Genomic DNA, 20,175 nt, shown 5'->3' on the forward strand with positions numbered 1-20,175 from the left:
AGGTTAGACATTACAGGTTGAAGGAATTGGGGTGGCGAATTCTCAAGACTGCTTCCAGCTGATTTGTGGGCGTCGTCTTTGGGGGGGTGGGGGTGAGGGAGATCCGAGAGAAGCTGGGTGTTGGTCACATTCTGGCATAGCTGGTCTCTGCTCCCGACAGGACAGGTGTCTGTGGCATGGAAATGTCTGGTGTCTCTTGTACCTGGTTAGGGTGTTGGCAGAACAGAGGACAAAGTTAAATTGAGAAAAAATTTTAGGACCAGGGAATTGAGAGGTTTGTATCTGACCTGTTTACGGTGGGTTTTTTAATTTGGTTCCCTGGAACTTATAAAAAAAACAGTAGTTTTAGACATATATATTGTATTAAGAACTCCCTGGGTTTGTAAAAACAGAAATTATAATGAAAAGTATTTTTATTTGGTGAGACAACCTGGCAAAACCTCTCAGCTATCAGACTGTCAGAGATCTTTGAGAAGGATAAGATTTTACTTGAGTTACTGATTAAAAAATGACAGAGAACTTACTTGGTTGGCACCCAGAGCTACTCTTTGGTCCTCCCTGGTCGCTGAAGGTTGCATTTGACCTTTGTTGTTTAATGTAGAGCCTGCCAGGCTTTTGAAGACCCTGTGAACTAGGAAATCTTTAGGAAGACAGGCCTACCTTGACCCTGGGCAGCTAGGCTGTCGATTCCAGTGATTCTGTCCATGTTTGGAGGTCTCCAGTTTATGTGATAGGCAGTTTTTGCCCAGTGGTCAGCGCTTGGCAGTCGAAGCAAACTGCAGATGGACGTTGGTCTTCCGTCTTCTCGGAGAAAACAGAGTGCTTGCTAGGAGCCAACCTGTCTTTTTGTTATGAAAAGTTTTTTAAATAATTAAACATTTAAATATCACATTCCCCAGATCTCTGAGCAGTTGAGGGCTGATTATTAGGTGTAGCTACAGTATAGAATCTGTCTGGAAGATTGGGTTTGAGTTTGACTATATCGACTCTTAATAGGTAAGATCCACATTTGTAAAAAGACAGACAGAAAGAAAAAAAACTGTTTGTAACATTAAGATTAGTGGCAGAACTGACAATGGTAGAAAACAGCTTAAAATACATACCAGTTTATGATTTTGTAGTCTGAAACGAGATGAAATGAACAATTATTATACATAGAGAACAGGAATTAGGCAGAATGCATGCTCTCTGATGGGCCCTATCAGAAAGCATGTCAGTATGCAAAACTCCTGTAATCACAGCTAAGGAGAGGATTTTAGTGAACACTGAGGAGGGGGAGGGGAAAGCGGGACATACATAACAGTGGGAGGGCCTGGTCACATGATCTGGCTCTCAGTGAATCTAACGATAAAGTCACCTGACCCCATGAACATGGCGACGGACACGTGTTGTGGCTTGAATGGAAAGACCGCGGGGATTTTAAAAGCAGGGGGCTGCCTGGTTGTTATGCAGAGTCTGAATCATGAAAAAACTGCATAAACAGACAATTTAAGGCATATTTAGGCTGGTACGACTTGCTTTTCCAGGTCAAGACCGTGAAAATCCCTCAAAAACCATGGCATCATGAGCCTATGGGGAACGGCTCCCCATTTAGGTCAAATGCAAATAATCGACCACCCAGGACACATGGGTGAGAGTCCTCAATCCACATGTGGGGGGTATAGGCCGAACCAGATCAGCCTTTTCCATGAGAAAGATGAGAAAGAAGAACAGAATGAAATGAGAGAGGAAGACGACTGGAGGCCCGGGGCCAGCAGGTGAGGGAATGCATGGGCTTAACAGGATGCAAGTCATACGCCAGTGACGGGGCAAAGTACCCCTCCCCGAGCCCACAAAGACCGGGAGGACTGGTCAATCCCGGGTTAAAAAGGCTCAGATAAGCTGGTTGGAGTGAGGAAACTTACAATTAGAAGCCGATGTTGTTTGTGGGAAGGAGTCCAGGCAGTTGGCGGTGTTGAGGAAGGCCCTCGGTCCGATTCAATCCCGGAAGTTGGTGGTCAGAGTCCCGGACAAAAGGTAAAGCTGGAACTCTGGCCCTTGGCGGGTGAATCTTTCCAGTCCCGGCACCAATATTGTTCTTTTTTTAAAAATAATATGATATGATGGCCTGGGCGGCCTCAAGCCAGGCAGAAGCTGCCGTTGGAGTAGTACAGGGTCCCCGGGCGAGTGGCAGAGTCAGACGGCAGAGTAAATGGACATAAGGCTATAAATAAAGCTAAACATTTATTACTTAAAGAAAGGAAAACATAGACAAACATAGAGAAAACAAAGACATACATACATACACACACACACACACACACACACACACACGCACGCACGCACGTGCAGGCACCCACACACACACACACACACACACACACACACACACACACGCACCAGAGAGAGAGAACAGATGGCTGAGGGGGAGGTCCAAAAATGGCTGGGGTGGGCGTGGTTAGTTCTTAAAGTGGCAGCAGAAGACTAACAGTACGCTTTTCAGATGCTGCTGCCCTGAAACCTATTCTCTGCATGCTGAGACTACTTGTTAGAATGATATTTAACCTCACTTCACAATTATTTGTTCACCTTCGGTAACTGTAGAGTTATAAACAATGGTTTGCCCACATTGCACTTGTGTTGAATTGGACTGGTCTAGACCAGTGCTTTGTCCCAGAATCAACTGCATGGTTATGACCTAGGAACTTACTAGGATCATGCTTTCTCAGCCTCATGAGATATAGTGGTTCAGTAGTTGTGATCCTAGAGTCTGATGAAAAGACACCACACATGACTTGGTGAGAATAATCTTAAAGACAGGTAGTATAACTTGTCCTGGGCACTTCCTCGGCCCCAAGGGGTTAGTTCTTTGTCTCTGAATGAAAAGTGTTAAGTCAGGACCCTCTGAAGACTCAGGATTTCCCACTGGAGTGCTACCAGGAAGGCAGGGCTGATTCTGTTTTGGGCCCTCTTTCTGGTGTCTTCCTTATGTAGTTCTGCTTCCTGCCTACCAGGAGATATGTTTATTCAAGGAGTTCAGTCACCTTGCAAAATAAAAACACCACAGTTTAACAGGCAAATATTGACTCAAGCTGTTACGCTTGTGTATTTCAGCAACTCCCAGTGTTTGCAGGCTCAGCAAGCAAACAAAAGCAGGTACAGGAAGTTATTGTCGTGTTTGAAGGCCTTGTTTGTTTTTGCTCAGCTGAGGCATGCTGCCTATTGTGTGAGACTGGTTACTATAGAAGTACTCTGCAGTGATAAGGCCAAAGGCTTTAATAGAATAAAAATGCATCTTGCATTTCCACTCGAAGAGTTTATTTTAATTGCATTTTGAATTATATTGTACCCTGAAGTCCTGTTTTTACCCAGCAATGTGCTTCTTCAAAATTAAACCTTGCAAAGAGCAGAACATGCCCTGGAGTGCTGCCTAAAGGGCAGGTTTGAATTCAGGAATTTAGTTTGAGGGAGGCTCTTGGTTACATTCTGTATAAAGTGATTTTTTTCTCCAAATCTGAGAAGAACAAGTGTCAGAAATTCCTTATATATTGTGTTCCTTCTTGTTGTTTTGTTTTAAAGAACATAGAGTATCACTACGAAGGCCTGGTTTACCTGGAAGTTGTTATGTAGAATGGCTAGCCTAAAAACTCAAAGACCCACCTCCATCGAATTCCTAGTTTTAGGGTTAAAGAGGGCTACTATGCCCAATTGTCCAGATACTTTCACTTTTTTTATTTAACTTCTTGGCGTAATTCTCTTAGTAAGTACTGAAAAGAATGCTATTTTTTTCTACCTAGTGTATTGGGATACATAGGTATAAGATAAAAGTTTGCACCAGTCTGGGACCAAATGAAAGGAGCACAGAAGGGTCTAACAGTTGCCTAGAAATTTGGGGACAGGGAGGCACAAGAGCAAGGGGAAGCCATAATTACCAAATTCATCCCTCTCCCTATTCTCTCCTAGTATCCTCATCTCCATTGATTATTTGTCTTATTTCTCTTGCCTTCCCTTTCTCTTTTTATTCTTGGTAATTTTACTTTCTCTCTTATTTCTCTTCTTTAACTCCATCCTCCTGAATAATGTAGTCAGAGAAGCAGATAGTGGAAAAATGAAGAAATTAGTCCGCTAGCTAAATCATGTTCTCAACTCCAGACGCATATATTGGAAACATATTCTTTCACACCATACAGAGGCATAAGAGTACACACATCTGCATTTAGAAAAAATAAGTTTCTTTGGCTCTATATTGGTAAAAATGTGAAAAAAAAATTTCCATTCAAGTGACACTAACATTGAAAACACTAAACATTGGGTGTTTTGTGATCTCCTACCTGAAGCACTCATTTAGTCATGGTGAAATTAGGTCTCATGTAGCCTGAGAATCAGGACTCTTTGTATCTTCAGGATATTGGTAGTTAGCATAAAGCGTTCTGTACTTCAAAGAACCATTTCACTTCCACCCTGTAGCCTTCAGTGAGGTGATCAAAATCCAAAATTATAATTAATTCAATATTTTATTTATTAAGCCATTCTTTTACCTGCATAAATCATTTACACAGGTTATCCTTTTTGTTCACAGAAAAGTCAAATTTGATGTATTATGAAAGATATTTCAATATAAACTTAAATATAAAACATAAAAGAGGCATTCATAAAGGAGTATCACAGGAGGGGTACACATTTCTCAGAAGAGTAGAGGAAAGTATTTAAATGTCAGTGCTTAGTAAGGAGACACTGGAAGCTTTAGTGACCATTTTTACTAAATGAGTCTATATTGATGTTTCAAATGAAATATGGTGATGAAACAAAGATTAGTTCACTGATTGGCTTGATTTTCCTTAGAAATGACGTATGAGTGCTTTCCTGAGAAACTCTTGTTGTACCTGAAGCCCAGGCCATGGCTTGATTCTTTCCAGCAATGTGATCAATACATAGGGTATTTTGAAAGTATGAGAAAAGGTCTTCTCCTTGTACAAATAAATATCAGTGTTGCAGTTATTTCCCTAATTCTCAATGGTATTAAAAGCATACCTTAGCTAGAGTTCCCCATGTGGCTATGTTTTGAAAAGTCTCTTCACAGAGACTACACAGCTAAATGTAGGTAGAAAATGTACTTGCTACACAAAGAACAGATATTGTGGACACTGGACAATTTTATAATACGGACTCACTTCCAGCTAACATCACAAACATGACAAGGGCTGACAGTTGCTCTTAACTTACCCACCATGTTCCAGTCTCCAGTCCTGAGGAACAAGAACTTTGGATGTTTTTTCCTTGGTCTTCCTTTTACTTCCCATTTTATGGCACATTTACTTAATTATACAAACAAATCTCAGTGATTTTTGTTTTTATTCCTCAATATACAGACATCTGTATGCACATATTGTATTACTGGACAACTTTTCTTTTTTAACTTTATTTTTCTTTTCTTATCAGAATTTCTTGCTTTATTTTTAGAAGTTTTTTAACTTTAAGAGTTTATTTTATTTTTATCTTGATTCTCCTCACATATGTACCTAATTTTATTTCAAAATTTGTCATTATTGACAAATAATTGTCATCTTTTTTTTCATTTGTGCTGATATAATCTTTTATATAATACCCCTTTAATCTTCTTCCTTTATCTCATTCACTTAGTATATCTATAGTATATCTAGATAATTTGTACCTTCATAGCATATTGTACACTATCTTGGTCATTTTCTCTGTTATTGTCATTGTTGATGTTTTGATCAAATTTAAGACAATTTATGTATATTGTATGGTGTGAAGTTACTGTTACAACAGTAACTCTGTGTGCTAATGGGCAATTAACCATCATAATTAGTATGTTTACTAAGGATATTCAAAAATTATCCTGGAAAATATATATAACACATAAACAAACATACCATGGAAAAGCAATGTGAAAACTCCAAAAGATCAGAACTCCAATGACTAATCTAAAATGCTGAAAAAGGCCAAAAGCTAGAATAAGGGCCAAATGTTTATTAGCAAAAATTATCAGTGCCCTAAAAGATGACATGAAAAGGTAGATTAGCAAAAGAGATGAGATAAAATAAACAAAATAGAAAACAGCAAAAATGAACAAAAAGAAATAGAAATTGAAAGCAAATTGAAGTTTTGAACAAAAAGAGAAATGTTGTCCTAGTTTGCTTTCCATAGCTGTAATGACCACAATGACCAAAAGCAAGTTTGGAAAGACAGGGTTTATTTAGCTTACAGGCTACAGACCATCATCACGGAAAGGCAAGACCAGAACAGAAGCACAATCCATCCAACAACAATGCTTGGGACTTGCTCCCAGGTTTACATTAAATTACATTTCTTTTAGTACAGTTTAGGCATACGTGCCTTGGGATGGTTCTATTTCACAGGATAGGCCCTCTCTGTGGAAGCACTGGAGTGGGAGCTAGCAGGGTAGGAGCTTCCAACTACATTTCTGGATCATTCCTGTATGTTGTATAATAAAAGAATGTGGTGTCTTTAACAACCATGTGGTGCTGGTAGGCAATCAATATCAATGGCAACATTTTGCTTTTGGGAGCTCCTAGGGTGCCCATTGCTCTGGATTTTTATTAGAAATGGTGTAGCTTCTGGGACCGGTTCTATCACTCTTGCAGAATGCTTCCCTTCACACTGTTTTTATTTATTTCATCTTGTTTATAAGTAGCATACAAAATAGTAACTTTCCTTATGTCTTTTCTACATATCCTTAGTTTGATGTGCTGGGCAGTTTTATATCAACTTGATTCAAGGTATAAGTCATTCAAGAGGAAGGAACAATTGAGATAATGACTCCAAAAAATCAGTCTTCAGTCAACCCTGTTGGGTATAATTACTGATTGAGGAGGTTGGCCCAGTCCCTTTGGATTTGTGGACTAATGATCTTGGGTTTTATAAGAAAGCAGATTGAGCAAACAATGGGAGCAAGACAGTAAATAGCACTCCTCCTTGGCCTCTGTGCTGACTCCTGATTCCAGGTTCCTGCCTTCAGTGCATTTACTGATGAACTATTATATGGATCTGTGAGCAAAATAAATCCTTTCATAATCAAGCTTCCCTTGGCAATACTATTTAATCAGAGCAATGGTAACCATAATTAAAAACACTTGGGTCAACACTCTCTACCCTTCTTCTCTTCATCTCCCTGCTCCTTATCCCCACTTAAGCCATTAAGCCATTCCAACTCCTGGACTCATGCTTCCACTTTCATATTGCATGTGATTTACTACCTCCATGCCCAACTTCATCTTTGATCCCTCACACATGTGTCTTCCTGGCCTTTATATGTATTCACTTACACATAATATGTACATATTAAATTTTGAAGTTATATGCACATATGAGAAACTGTGCCGTTTTTAGCCTATGTGACCTCATTTAATGCAATATTCTGCTGTGTAAATCTTACATACACAGCCTCAACACACGGCTGCCATTTAATAATCCTAAAATCTTATTACTATGTTTTGTATATAATAAAAATGTCCAACAATTAGATAACAATTAATTAGCAATATTGCTGCCAAGAGTCAGGATGTTTAGTAAAGAAAAGGAAGACATTTTCTTTCTTTTGACCAACCCAGTAAAACTGATGCTTCGTATCATGGTGTATTTGGGAATGGAGTAAAGGCTAGAAAGTTTGATGAGAATGTTGAGAGCCTTCAAAGAAGAGGTGCTAGTGAAAACTTTTAATACAAATTATTCACCATCTGAACTATTATTTTTTAATTAGAAAGAAAGTTCTATATCTTGCAATATAATCTAAGACTACTAAAAACTTTCAACCCATTTAAAGTGCAATGTCAGGGCAAATAAGCAAGGCAAGGCAAATGGTTTATAAACATGATACTCAACAATAAGTATAGCTATATTTCTTCCTTCACTTTTTATCTAATCATCTACAGCCCTTTAATGTGTTGAATAGATTTATGAGCATTAAATAGCAGGTCAAAATGCATCCCAGAGTTCGGTTAATGAACTCTAAATTATCCTAAACTCCTGAAAGTACTTCCTGTTCTGTGAACCTTGTGGCCTCAACAAAATTCTTTCTATGGCCATAAAAGCATGCTGTATTGATTCTTAGTACTCTTAATTTCTAAACAAATTACTCTAACCAATCAAGCTTCTTCCAGTGGGGAAAAAAAACCTCAGCAGAAAAAAATATGGACTCCACAGGAACTTTGGAGAAAGGGGAACATTTGCTTTTGTTGTTGACAAAATAATCGAAAGCTTGTGTTGTATTATGACTTCCCAGGCATACATCAACATGATAGGACCAACCTTGCCAGAAGAAGAAGAAGTATAGTTTTCATTGCCCTGTAACCACTCTTTGCATTTATTTCCCAATTTTCTTTGTTATTCTTTTCCTGTTCAATTTGGAGCCAGCACAGTTATGGCCTTGCTGCTGAATCAGGAGGCACTGCCAATCAGCAGGAAATATATTACAGATAAGACTCAAAGAAACTCTTTTGAAGTAGTAAAAGCTCTAGACGAGAAGTGGATGTTCAGTTGTTTGCATTTGGCACAAGAAGAAAACGTTTCATTTTTAAAATCAAAGCCTCTGCACCTTTGTAAGTCAAAGCAAATCACATAGTCCCCTCAGTATTTCAGTCTGCAATGGCCAAGAGAGGCTGATGAAAGCTTTCATAAATCACTAATTTTATCTGGAACTTACTCAAAAGAGTCAGTCCCTTGATGAAAACACTGTGGCCTCTGTGCCAAGGCTTCAGAAAGATGACAGACATATCAGCAGTTGGCTCTGTAAATCCTCTGGGAAGTTTTAACAAACAGTAGTTGATAGTTTGCATGAGGATTCAGGAAGATCTACAAGAAATGCATGAATCTTTTTATTCAACATAGATCTTCCCAAAGCCTTAGGAAGGTACAGCATGGAGAGTGCAGAGATGCGATCTGAAGACATTAGTACAGTGAAGGTTTACACCTTGAGAAACACTGGGTAGGAGCTAAGTTCCAGGGATAAAATAAGTTTTTATCATTGACAGTAGTTTAAGCATATGTATGAACATACCACAGATAAAAGTCATTATTTTGTATGTTAACGTTAAGTAATAGAAGAAAATCACATCAGAAAAGGTAGATTGTTGAATTCTACATCCCAACAACTAGCTTACTCCATCAGAATGACTAATTCTCACAGTGTCTGAATTATTGAATTGTTTTGGCAATTTGTTCTTACTGAGCTTATTGAGTTAAGCATAGAATAAACTCAAAATGCTGTACAATGTTGCCTCCGCACTTTTCTGTGAACACCCGAACCTCGAAACAGGTGCGCGCTTTCCCGAACCAAGCCCACAAGAATGAATTAATATCCTAAAGCGTTGAAACAGACACACACACACACACAAGAGACCAGGCTCATTCACCAAAGAGCAAGTGGCAAATGGCAACTTTATTAATCATAAGTCGGGTATATATACTGTGGGGCAGAAAGACACCAGCCCCCCATCAGGAACAAGGAAAGAGAAAAATCAGGGGGCTGCACCCAAGGTCGGAGAGCAGCTGAACAGAGAAAAGAGGAAGCCAGGTGGCCATGCTCAGGGTCAGAGAGCAGCTGACCCGGGAACCTTGCTTGCAGGTGGAATTACCATAACAGAAGAGGGAGAGTTCTCTCTAAGCTATACCCTTGGGTCATAGGTGAAATTATCATAACAGGAGAGGGCGAGTTCTATCTATGCTACACCCTCAAGCTGGTGCAGTGGAACCAGGAAGCAGAACGGCCCTGATAGCGCCTTGGGCAAAATGGGGAACGACCTGTCTACCTACAATACAAGTTAAAATGTGTTTAAAATGTTAAAATGTGAAGTAAGATGAATTACCAAACTAAATTACATGAGATTTACTGGGTGACAAGCTTCTGTCCTGGATGCCTTTTAGAACACAAAGTTGGCTGTGTTTTGCCTTGGTGTTATCTCATGAAATAAAGGGAAGTTGTGTAGATAAAATGAAATATAAACACAACAAGTGGACCAAGAGTAAAAGACAGTGGAAGTACACTTATCAGAAATTACCAATGCCATGAGTTGCATATTGGGAAACATTTGTGGCCTGTATTTATTTATTTGTTTGTTCATATAGGACCTCATATAGGCCAGGTTAGCCTAGAACACACTACATAGGTGATTACCTTAAGTGTAACCTTCCCACATCAGCTTCATTTCATGAGTTCTTGGCCTGGTTTTCTTTTTTTTCACTGTGATTAAGTTGGCTTTACTCCAGAGATCTGGGGATGATCCAATATATTTAAATCAATAAACATTATAAATTACATAAATGGTCTTAGAGACAGAAATTACATGGTTATCTCCACTGATGCAGAAAAGCCTTTTGATAAAATATATCATCCCTTACTGTTAAAAGTATTTAGAATAAGAGGAGTATATCTCAACATAGCAAAGTTATGTATGGCAAATCTTTTTTTTTATTTTCTTCTCTATGTTTATTTACTTATTCTTTTATTTATTAAAAATTTCCATCTCTTCCCCACCTCCCTTTTCCCTCCCCCTCCCAACCTTCCCCTCCCTCTTTAGTCTTAGAGCAGTCAGGGTTCCCTGCCCCGTGGGAAGTCCAAGGTCCTCCCCCCTACATACAAGTCTATAAAGATGAGCATCCAAACAAACCAGGCTCCCACAAAGTCATTCCATGCAGTAGAATAAAAGCCCAGTGACCTTTGTCCTTGGCTTCTCAGCCTGGTTTTCATTATAAGCACAATGATAACTTTGGAGTAAGGTGAGTTAGAACATTTTGTGTGGCTTTCTGCATGTTTTCTATACCATTTTAAAGTATTTATGGCAAGGTCTTATTCAATTATTTATTGCCACAGGGAAAATTCTGAATGGCAATCTGAACTATGAAATGAGAGCAAATTAAGATAGTATATCCAACACCTCATAAAAATGGCTTTGTCCATGTTCTCTTTTCTGATTGAATCTATGTGTTAATTTTTGGAAGATGATTCATCAGCAAGATGGCGCCTAGCTTCAATCTCTTCTTGGTTTAGTAATCACTGCAGAAAAGAGGTTGAGAATAGACACCTTCTCTCATTAATAATTTACTGTTTCTGTTAACCACTACTCATGTTCAAAACTGAACATGGACTAAAGTCAGTTTATGAAGGGAGGTCTGAGTTTCATGCCTTCTGAGAGATGTTTAAATGATACTTTGATGTCACAAAGGTCAACATGGAAGTGTAAAGGAAGTTGCATTTTTATTGAAAGTGAGAAGACTTTCCTTTAAAAATGACTTTTACCAGCACTCTGCAGACTCCCCTTGGGTCTTTTTATGCCACCACAAGGTGGCACTACCGACTGATGAAATAACATTAAAATAATAATCACATAAATGCCTGCACTGGCAAGGTTTTATTGCAAATACTAGGATGAGTTTGCAAGTCAATCAGGCAGCAGTTTTTGTATTCGATCTAGGTTTACTCTGGAATGGAGAATATCCTCCTATCAGATTGCCTGACAATTACATTCTTCCCCTATGAGACAGTTATGAACAAGTCAGACTTCTGGTATTAAAATCAAGACAAACGGATTATGATATGTGTTAGACAGATGGAGACGCCCTAAAAGTTAATTTTGTTTCCCAATAAAAAAGAAAATTGTACTTGCCACTAGTTTTGTAGGAAATAAATGAGAATTGTCAAATTAAGAATTTTGAACTCAGCAAATAGCCCACAAAGTATTGACAATGTCATCGGGAAGATTGATAAATTATTTCTTACTCAGATTTTAAACATGTTTAAAGAGGAATGAGAAGAAGTAAGAACTTGAGGATTTTAATAAATTATTTTAAAACCTGATAGCTTGAGATTGGCAGAATGGTTCAGCAGCTAGTGGTCTGATGGCCTAAATTCAATCCGCAAGATTCACAAAGAAGAATCAAAGAATTCCTAGAAGTTATTCTCTGTCATCCACGTTTGTAATGTTTCATATTTGTGCCCCATGAACAAGAAGAAAGGAAGGAAGAGAGAAAGGAAGAAAGGAAGGAAGGAAGGAAGAAAGGAAGGAAGAAAGGAAGGAAGAAAGGAAGGGAGTTTCAAATTCTATTAACAATAATAAATCTCTGTTGCCTAGTATTGATGTACTCAAAACAAGGAGATGGAAGGCCAAAGAAAACAATAAAATATATCTGTTCCCTTTTCTAACCCAGGACACTAATCTGTGAAGCACAGGCAGCTTTCCAGTGTAGGCATTTGAAACATTTGTTGACAGAATGAATAGAACATTATTACAGCATAACACTACTAATGACTCTTGGCATCAGGTTTAGTAAAAGTGATTGGATAACAGGTGTTTTTTCTGATGGGGTGATGGCTTCCACATATGAACAAAATATGCTAAGAGTGGCCTTGTATATTTTGGTGGTATTTACTTTATTTTATGAAGTAGAGTAATAACCCTTTATATTTTTTTTTCTTATTTGGAAGGTGTTGTAAAAATTCTGCTTCTAAAGTTTTGTTATTATTTCTGAGTCTTTTCTTCAGTGAGTTCCTTCTGAATAACTGCTGCCTCTCATGGTTTAGCATCCAAGCGAAGCAGACCTTAGGCAAGGATATCAATATAAGAAAATTACTTTGAAGAAAGCCATAGGTAAGGTTCAAACATTGTGCAAATAAAAGATAGACATTCTGTTAACATTCAAATGAAGACATATTCTCAGTACAGGTTACATTCTATGCAGTATGTTGTCTATATGCTAAAAATAATTATTTTTAATCAAGTGAAATTTATTTATTTATTTATTTTTGGTTTTTTTGAGGCAGGGTTTCTCTGTAGCTTTGGAGCATATCCTGTAGACCAGGCTGACCTCGACCTCCCGGAGATCCATGTGCCTCTGCTGCCCGAGTGCTGGGATTAAAGGTGTGTGCCGCCACTACCCAGCAAAATCAAATGAAATTTAAATTAAGTTATACATATTGTGTTTTAACACTATTTAATCCCAATTTCACAAATCTCAGGTGAAGGTATTGAGCAGATAAGGGTAGGATATCAGTGTAAACTTTATGAATGAGTAACTCTTGGCTATAGCAACCACATGAAATGATCCAAGATATTTGCACGTACAAAGTATTCTGGTCCCAGTGAGTCCTCAGAGGACACTGCACCCCATTTTAAATCCTCTGGAGGAGCTAATACCATAGCTCTGTGCTTGCTTTGTTATTGTTGTTATTGACATCTATTTTAATTGAGGTATTGTTTTACATTATACATGTTCTAATTTCAGGAACTTCAGTTTCCTTGGCATTTAAATTTAAATGCAAATTTAAAAATGTCGGGGCTGGAGAGATGGCTCAGAGGTAAAAAGCATTGCCTGCTCTTCCAAAGGTCCTGAGTTCAGTTCTCAGCAATCACATGGTGGCTCACAACCATCTGTAATGAGGTCTGGTGCCCTCTTCTGGCCTGTAGACATGCACGCAGACAGAATATCGTATACATAATAAATAATAAATAAATAAATAATAAAGTTCTGGCTTGGAAAACTCTAATGAATTTGCAGTAGACCAAAGATACCTTGGGAAAGTGCATATCTAAGCAGAACCTAAATTAAGATTACCTGTTGTTAGAGAAGCTGCTGCCAGTGGGCAACTAAAAGAACTAGAGACAGAGAAAATTTAATCTGTTTGGATGAAGCTGGAGATGTGGGCTGTGCTCAGGCTTTATGCTTGATCTTTCTGTTAGTATCTACTAGCATGAAAGAAGTCAAGAGCAGGAATTAAAGGCAGGAAACTAGGGGCAGAAACTGAAGCAGAGATCACAGAGAAACAATGTTTTCTGGCTTGCTTCTGATTCACAATAAACTATAGCCTACCAGCTTAAGGATGGTATACACCACAATGTTCTGAACCCTCCTAAGTCAACCAACAACCAATAATGCCCACAGACCAATCTAATGTGGGAAATTCTTCAGTTGCGGTTTATTCTTCCCAGGTTTCTTCTTTGACTTGACCACAAAGATCACTATCACAGAAGTTGTGCTAAACTCTATAAAGAAAATAAATTTCAAAGTCTTTCATAAAAATTACGCACACACCTGGTTTGGCGACCTGGTTTGGCAAGCTCATTAACAGAAAGCAACACACTGGGTATTAATATTTCTCACTCAATGAGCCATACTGGTAAAACAGCTAGAGACAAAATGAACAAACAAATCTTCTGTTCAACTGTTTCCAATGCATAAAAGATTAAAAATCTTCCAATAATACAGTCTTTAAAGATGAAAAAAGCAGATAAAGTGGCAGAAGACCTCTGATAATGTTGAAGACTAGTGTTGACAAAGGTTTCTGTCCTGCCCGGTCCCACAGCTGTTCAGTCCTAAAGAAACACATTAATTATAAATTGGTTGACCTTTTAGCTCAAACTTCTTATTAATCAATTTTTACATCTTGAATTGACACATATTCTTGTCTGTGTTAATCATGTGGCTTGGTACCTTATATCAGTGAGACTTTCTCATCTTGCTTTCTCTATATCTGGGTGATGACTGCAGACTGAGCCTTTCCTCTTCCCTGAATTCTCCTGTTCTGGTTGTTCCACCTATACTTCCTACCTGGCTACTGGAAAATAAGCATTTTAATAAACCAATAATTTACAGGTAATAAGAATATTGTTCCATAATTCCTTTCCATTTTATTCTTTTCAAAACAAGATCTCTTAATCTAATCTCCTTTGTTTAGCTTTTTTTCTTGACCATTATCCATAAAAACTAGTAAGAAACACTCTAAACAAAGACAAACATCCATAATCCACTTTGGGGGAATATGGGAGTAGTTTTTTAGGCTGCTGACTGGGGGCACTGAAAATTTTATAATGACCGAAAGAAAATTTAGGATTATTGTCAACTCCTGACTGAAATATTCTGTGAGGCTTAGTCATCCCAGCTAGAAGTCTTGAAGCTGATCTGAATGTAGAACTCAGAGAAAACATAGGCCCTCTGAAATGTTGGATCATCTGGGGCATCTGCTCCTATAGATATTTTTCAGAGGGTCTTCCTTGATCAAACCTGATTTTTCTTAACCCAGAATGAATCCATAACCTCTCATTTCTTGGGGAAACAAAAATAAAATCTCTTCGCCAAAGTAACATACCTTTTGATTTAAATATTAATGTCAAGGCATTTTCAAAATATATACGTTGAATTAATCCAGCACCATTTATAATCAGATGTCTTCTAGCAATTGTTGCTCCTTCCTCAGCCATCAAGCAATTCAAAGACAACATAATAAGATACAGTATGTAGATTCCCTGTGTATTTTCCATCATTGTGTGATTTTATTTTAAACACTATTTTTTTTATTTTTTTAATTTTTGAGACAATTATCTCTATGTATCATTGACTGTCCTGGAACTCACTCTGCAGACCAGGCTGTCCTTGAATTCACAGAGATCTGTCTGCCTCTGCCTCCAAAGTATGGGGATTAAAGGTGTTTGCCACCAACACTCAACTACTCTCTTTCTTTTTCTGTTTTAAGGATATTATCTCTTTCCCAAGTCTACATACATTTTTTTAACACACTGTAAACACTTTAGAGTTTTTTTAAAAAAATATGAATTTATCTTTACGGTATATCTCTCTCTTTTTGAACACAGGAGTCTTTAATTTTCTAGATGATATGGCTAGGATTAAAGCCATAGCTTTGAGGGCTGAATCCACCCCATTCCTTAGCTGTCTGAGTGTTTAGCTTTATGGAGGAGGTACTGGCGAAGGTCATATTTACTGCTACAACCGTATGAGATTTTCAAGGTCCCTGACTCCACCAAGAATCTTGCTATCTGCTTTTCATAAACACTATTTAAGTATTTTTTGGTAGGGCCTCTTAAAAGAATTGCAAGCATTCTGCAGGTGAGCTGAGTCATGAAGCCTCTCTTAAATGAGACATGCATGTTTGCTGCTAGCAAAGAGATCCTACCCAAGAAAACACTGCTACCAAAAAGCCATGCTTAACTCTGTTCTTTTGTGTCTAGAATTACTTTACAAGCTCTCCCAGGTTTTATGTGGATGTAGTTGCCCATGTTGGCACCGTTTGTCGACAAAGGTTTCTATCCCCCTGCCACACAGCCTTACAGTAACAAAGAAAGACACACAGGTTTATATTAATTATAAATTTGCTGACCTATTAGCTCAGGTTTCTTATTAATTATCTCTTACATATTATATTGACCCATAATTCTTGTCTATGTTAGCCACATGGCTTAGTACCTTATATCAGTAAAGCCTTCTTATCTTGTTTTCTCTGCATCTGAGTGAAGACTGTAGATGGAGCCTTTCCTCTTCCCAGAGTTCATCTGTTCTGGTTGCCCCACCTATACTTCTGCCTGGCTACTGGCCAATCACCATTTTATTAGACCAATACAAGTTACAAATCTTTACAGGGTATAAGACTGTTGTTCCACAGTAGACACAGACTTCAGTGTTACAATTCTGAGCTCTTAAAAACTAGTGTAAAATAGAAAAAAAACTTTTTCTTCTTTTAAATCCAAACTAATACTGAGTGTGTAGAAAGTATGTACTCAAGGCATTAAATTTTGTAATAAATATATCAGAAGGAATAATGAATAGTTTAAAATGGGAAATTAATGACACTTTCTGAACCTTGTCTTTTGTACATATCCAAGTTTCTTACTATTCGTGGATCCATGCTGAAGAGAAGAAGGAAAGTTATAAGAGCCAGAGGTGAAAGACAATTCCAAGAAAACTATTTTCCATATACAAGTGCATATATGAACTCACAGTGATTTTGACAGCATACACAATATCTGCCCAAGCTCTAGCTGAACAAATTCCCAGAATGGAAGCATGCAAGTAGATGTACAGTCCCACTACAACTCCAGAGCTAGTCACAGCTTACAGCTACTTGGAGAAAAAAGCCAGTTTTATTCAATGGGATGACAATGAGTATTGTCATATAGGCTCTGTGCTCAGAAGTAAATGGCCAACAAAAATCAGATTCTGTGTTTTAGGGTTTCTTTCATTTTGTTTTGTGTTAGGTTTTCATTTATTTAAAAAAGTAAAAGAAAATGATGTTGGGTCAGTTGGGACATAGGGAGTGATCTTGGAAGTGCTGAAGAAGAGGGAGAAACATGATCAAAATATATTGTGTTAAATTCTCAAAAAGGATTTTCTTGAATAATGATGTCTACATAGCATTACTTTAGCTAAAAATAACTACAACTTTTATTTTAAATATTAAAATATAGATGAGGTCATTTGTACAGAATCAGAATAAGAATAGAAGCTTTATAGATATTTCCCCTCTGCTATACATTTTGCCTATTTCCTAGTGATCTGAAACAACCTTAACACAGTACTTAATGGAGACACAAGACAGTATCCATTGCTTCAACATACCACTAAGGCTGTAAGGAAGACCTGATTTTATGAGATATCACATTATTTTTGTATGGCATTTGATATTGGATTAAGACTATGTTCAGTTTCTTATATTAATTTTCCATTCCAACATTGGATGTATTTCAGACAAGTTAGTATGGAACACCAACATCTTCTATCACCAAGCCTGGAAACATAGACCTATTACACATTTAAGATGTCTGACAGAACAAAATAAAAACCTCTGCACCCTAGCAGTTTATATTCTACTTCCACATACACATACCTGAGACCCAGTCATAGTTCAAATAATTAAAAATAAAACTAGTACTAACAAGTAAGAAAATGCCACCACTTGAGAAATTCTTTGGAGTTCCTACTTATTTATTTATTTGGTTTTTTGAGACAGGATTTCTCTGTAGTTTTGGAACCTGCCCTGGAACTAACTACTGTACACCAGGCTGGCCTTGAACTCACAGAGATCTGCCTCCCTCTGCCTCCCAAAAGGTGGGATTAAAGGTGTATGCTACCATGACCTGTCTTGGAGTTTTTTTAAATTATTACTTTTATATATAATTAAATTTTATTCTTGTTTGTTTCTTTTTTCCTGGATTTTTGGGTCTTAGATTTTCCTTTCCTGGATATTCAAGCACTTTAAGAAAGCTTTTCATAAGCATTTGGAGCACTCCTGTAGACAGCATCATTGTTATTTCATACAGTGAACTTATTCCTATCCATGATCTGTTGCCTAAATTCTGGATTTTAGTGTTTATTAGACTCTGCTTATTCACTGATGACCAGACTACAGGTCTAAGATATGATCTGGGTTCATTTTAAGTTCCCTCCATTGGTCATTGGTTTGTGCAAGCTGCAATCATGCTTCTGTCTGAGCCCTCCATGCCCCTGCCTGTCTGCTATTCCTAAGACATGGTTGGACCTACACTTCAGTGATAATGTTCTCTCTGTATTGCTTACCTTGGGTATACCTTCTTCCTTTCATGTCTGGAGTATTTAAGTCTTGAGTCTTGTCTGATGTTCTGCACCATGGCCATTGCTCTCAGTTTCTTCCAGAAATTTTAGCTTTCAGGTTTTATTCCCTTCCTGACTTGATAGCACCCAAAAAATCTTGCTTATTATTTGTATACTTTAAGCAGGTTTCTATAGGGAAACAAAACCAACAAGATGAATAGATATTGATTACATAAATATATATAAAACTTTATTAATTAGACTTACAATAATAACAGTATCCAAATCACAACTGAGAAGCCAAGAACCAGGGAGACACTGAGTTTTCTAATCAATAAGTATTATACTATTTACCTTACATTGTTAGCATACTCTTTGTCAAATACAGTTCATGCACCTGTTCTGATTGACCACTCACTTTTCCTGACCCATTCCATAGCACTGGTAAGGTACATTTGAGAAAGCTACACAATGCTTTGAGCATTCCAGAGTTCTCATTGTAAGGAAAAATCATAGAATAAGAGCTTTCCTAAAATAATTTGTTTATTATTAGTCTCAAATTTTGTGAATTGTTTCTATAAGTTTGGAGATTGGTCTTTGGTGTTTATTATATATTCACAAAATGTTTTAATAAAGCCAATGAACTTTGTGGTCTGTGTCTAGTTAATGGAAACAGTGTATCACAGGGTTACTCACAGAACAGTAAGCTAAACATCAGTGAAAAATTCAGGGAAGTAGAAATATTCATTCTGAACTAGAACAGGTGTGGGACATGGAGCCATGACAAGAACATATGGGGAAAACAGATCCTCGGTTAAGAACCCAGGGATTTGTCCTAATGTTGGCCTTTAAATTCTCTGAAATTTGCACTTATCATCTCAGAACTCCATATCTTAATTATTAAACTTAAATTGGTAGTGATATCATTATTCCTACCTTTTTTAAGATTTGTATGATACTTATTAGAGATAATTTTAAAAGGTAAAATCTTAAATAGCATATATGCTTGATTATTAATTGTAATAATTTCTACTGGCATAGACAAATGCTATCTAAACAATCTGAAAATTCTTCTTCTTAACTTCATTTTTATCCTTAACTACCAAACTTTGTGACACATATAGCAATAAACTACAATTATTAACTATAATGGTACAATTAGGTTTTCCTATGAGTCCTCAAACCTAAGGACCAAATACATATAAGTCTAGGTCATTTTCAATTCTAAAATATTTATATTTGATTCCCAGATCCCCATTGCTTCAAAATGAGCTCTAGATTAATATAAGAGCCATTATTTAGCAAAATCACAAGTACCTTCATACTGTTGTTTAAATAGGAGATTCTATATTAGAATCCATTATATTCTCTATGATCTGTCACTTTCTGTGGCATGCTTCAACAACAATAAATGAGAATGAAAATGTACAGGAAATTAAAAAACGATAATAAAATTCAAATATTTTCTTTTATATATCAGAAAAGTAGAAAATATTTAATATAAAATGTATCAGATATGGATAGAATATGTGATGTAAGATGTATAAAATTTGTACTATAACATATATGGGACACATAATATAAGATGTAAGGAAAAAAATGAAGTAGATACAAAAAATTAAAGGTGACTAAAAGATACACCTATCATGTGTATCTAAATAAAAGCTTGTATTTTCTCATTTGTTTCAATTATATACTCTAAAATATCTTTCTAACTATCAGTTGCAATATCTTCTTGGAGTCTTATCAAGTTTTTTTTTATTATTACTCTAGTAGTCTTATTTATGTATCTTTTCCAACTTCTGAAAATATATTAAGGTTCTTTTAAAAGTTGAATTTATACCTGAATGGTGGTGACACACAACT

General features: G+C 37.1%; 1 long non-coding RNA gene across 1 annotated transcript; it reads right to left on the reverse strand.

The window, feature by feature from the left end:
• Positions 1 to 208: 208 nt before the first annotated feature.
• Positions 209 to 2,683, reverse strand: LOC148122797 (uncharacterized). The gene is made up of 3 exons (XR_015737585.1): positions 1,905 to 2,683; positions 1,104 to 1,122; positions 209 to 842 (listed from the first exon to the last, which is right to left on the reverse strand). It is a non-coding gene; the product is annotated as an uncharacterized LOC148122797 (long non-coding RNA).
• Between the last annotated feature and the right edge of the window lie 17,492 nt (positions 2,684 to 20,175).

Source organism: Myodes glareolus, chromosome 3, assembly GCF_982192425.1.
Source record: "Myodes glareolus chromosome 3, mMyoGla1.1, whole genome shotgun sequence".
Classification (NCBI taxonomy): Eukaryota; Metazoa; Chordata; class Mammalia; order Rodentia; family Cricetidae; genus Myodes; species Myodes glareolus.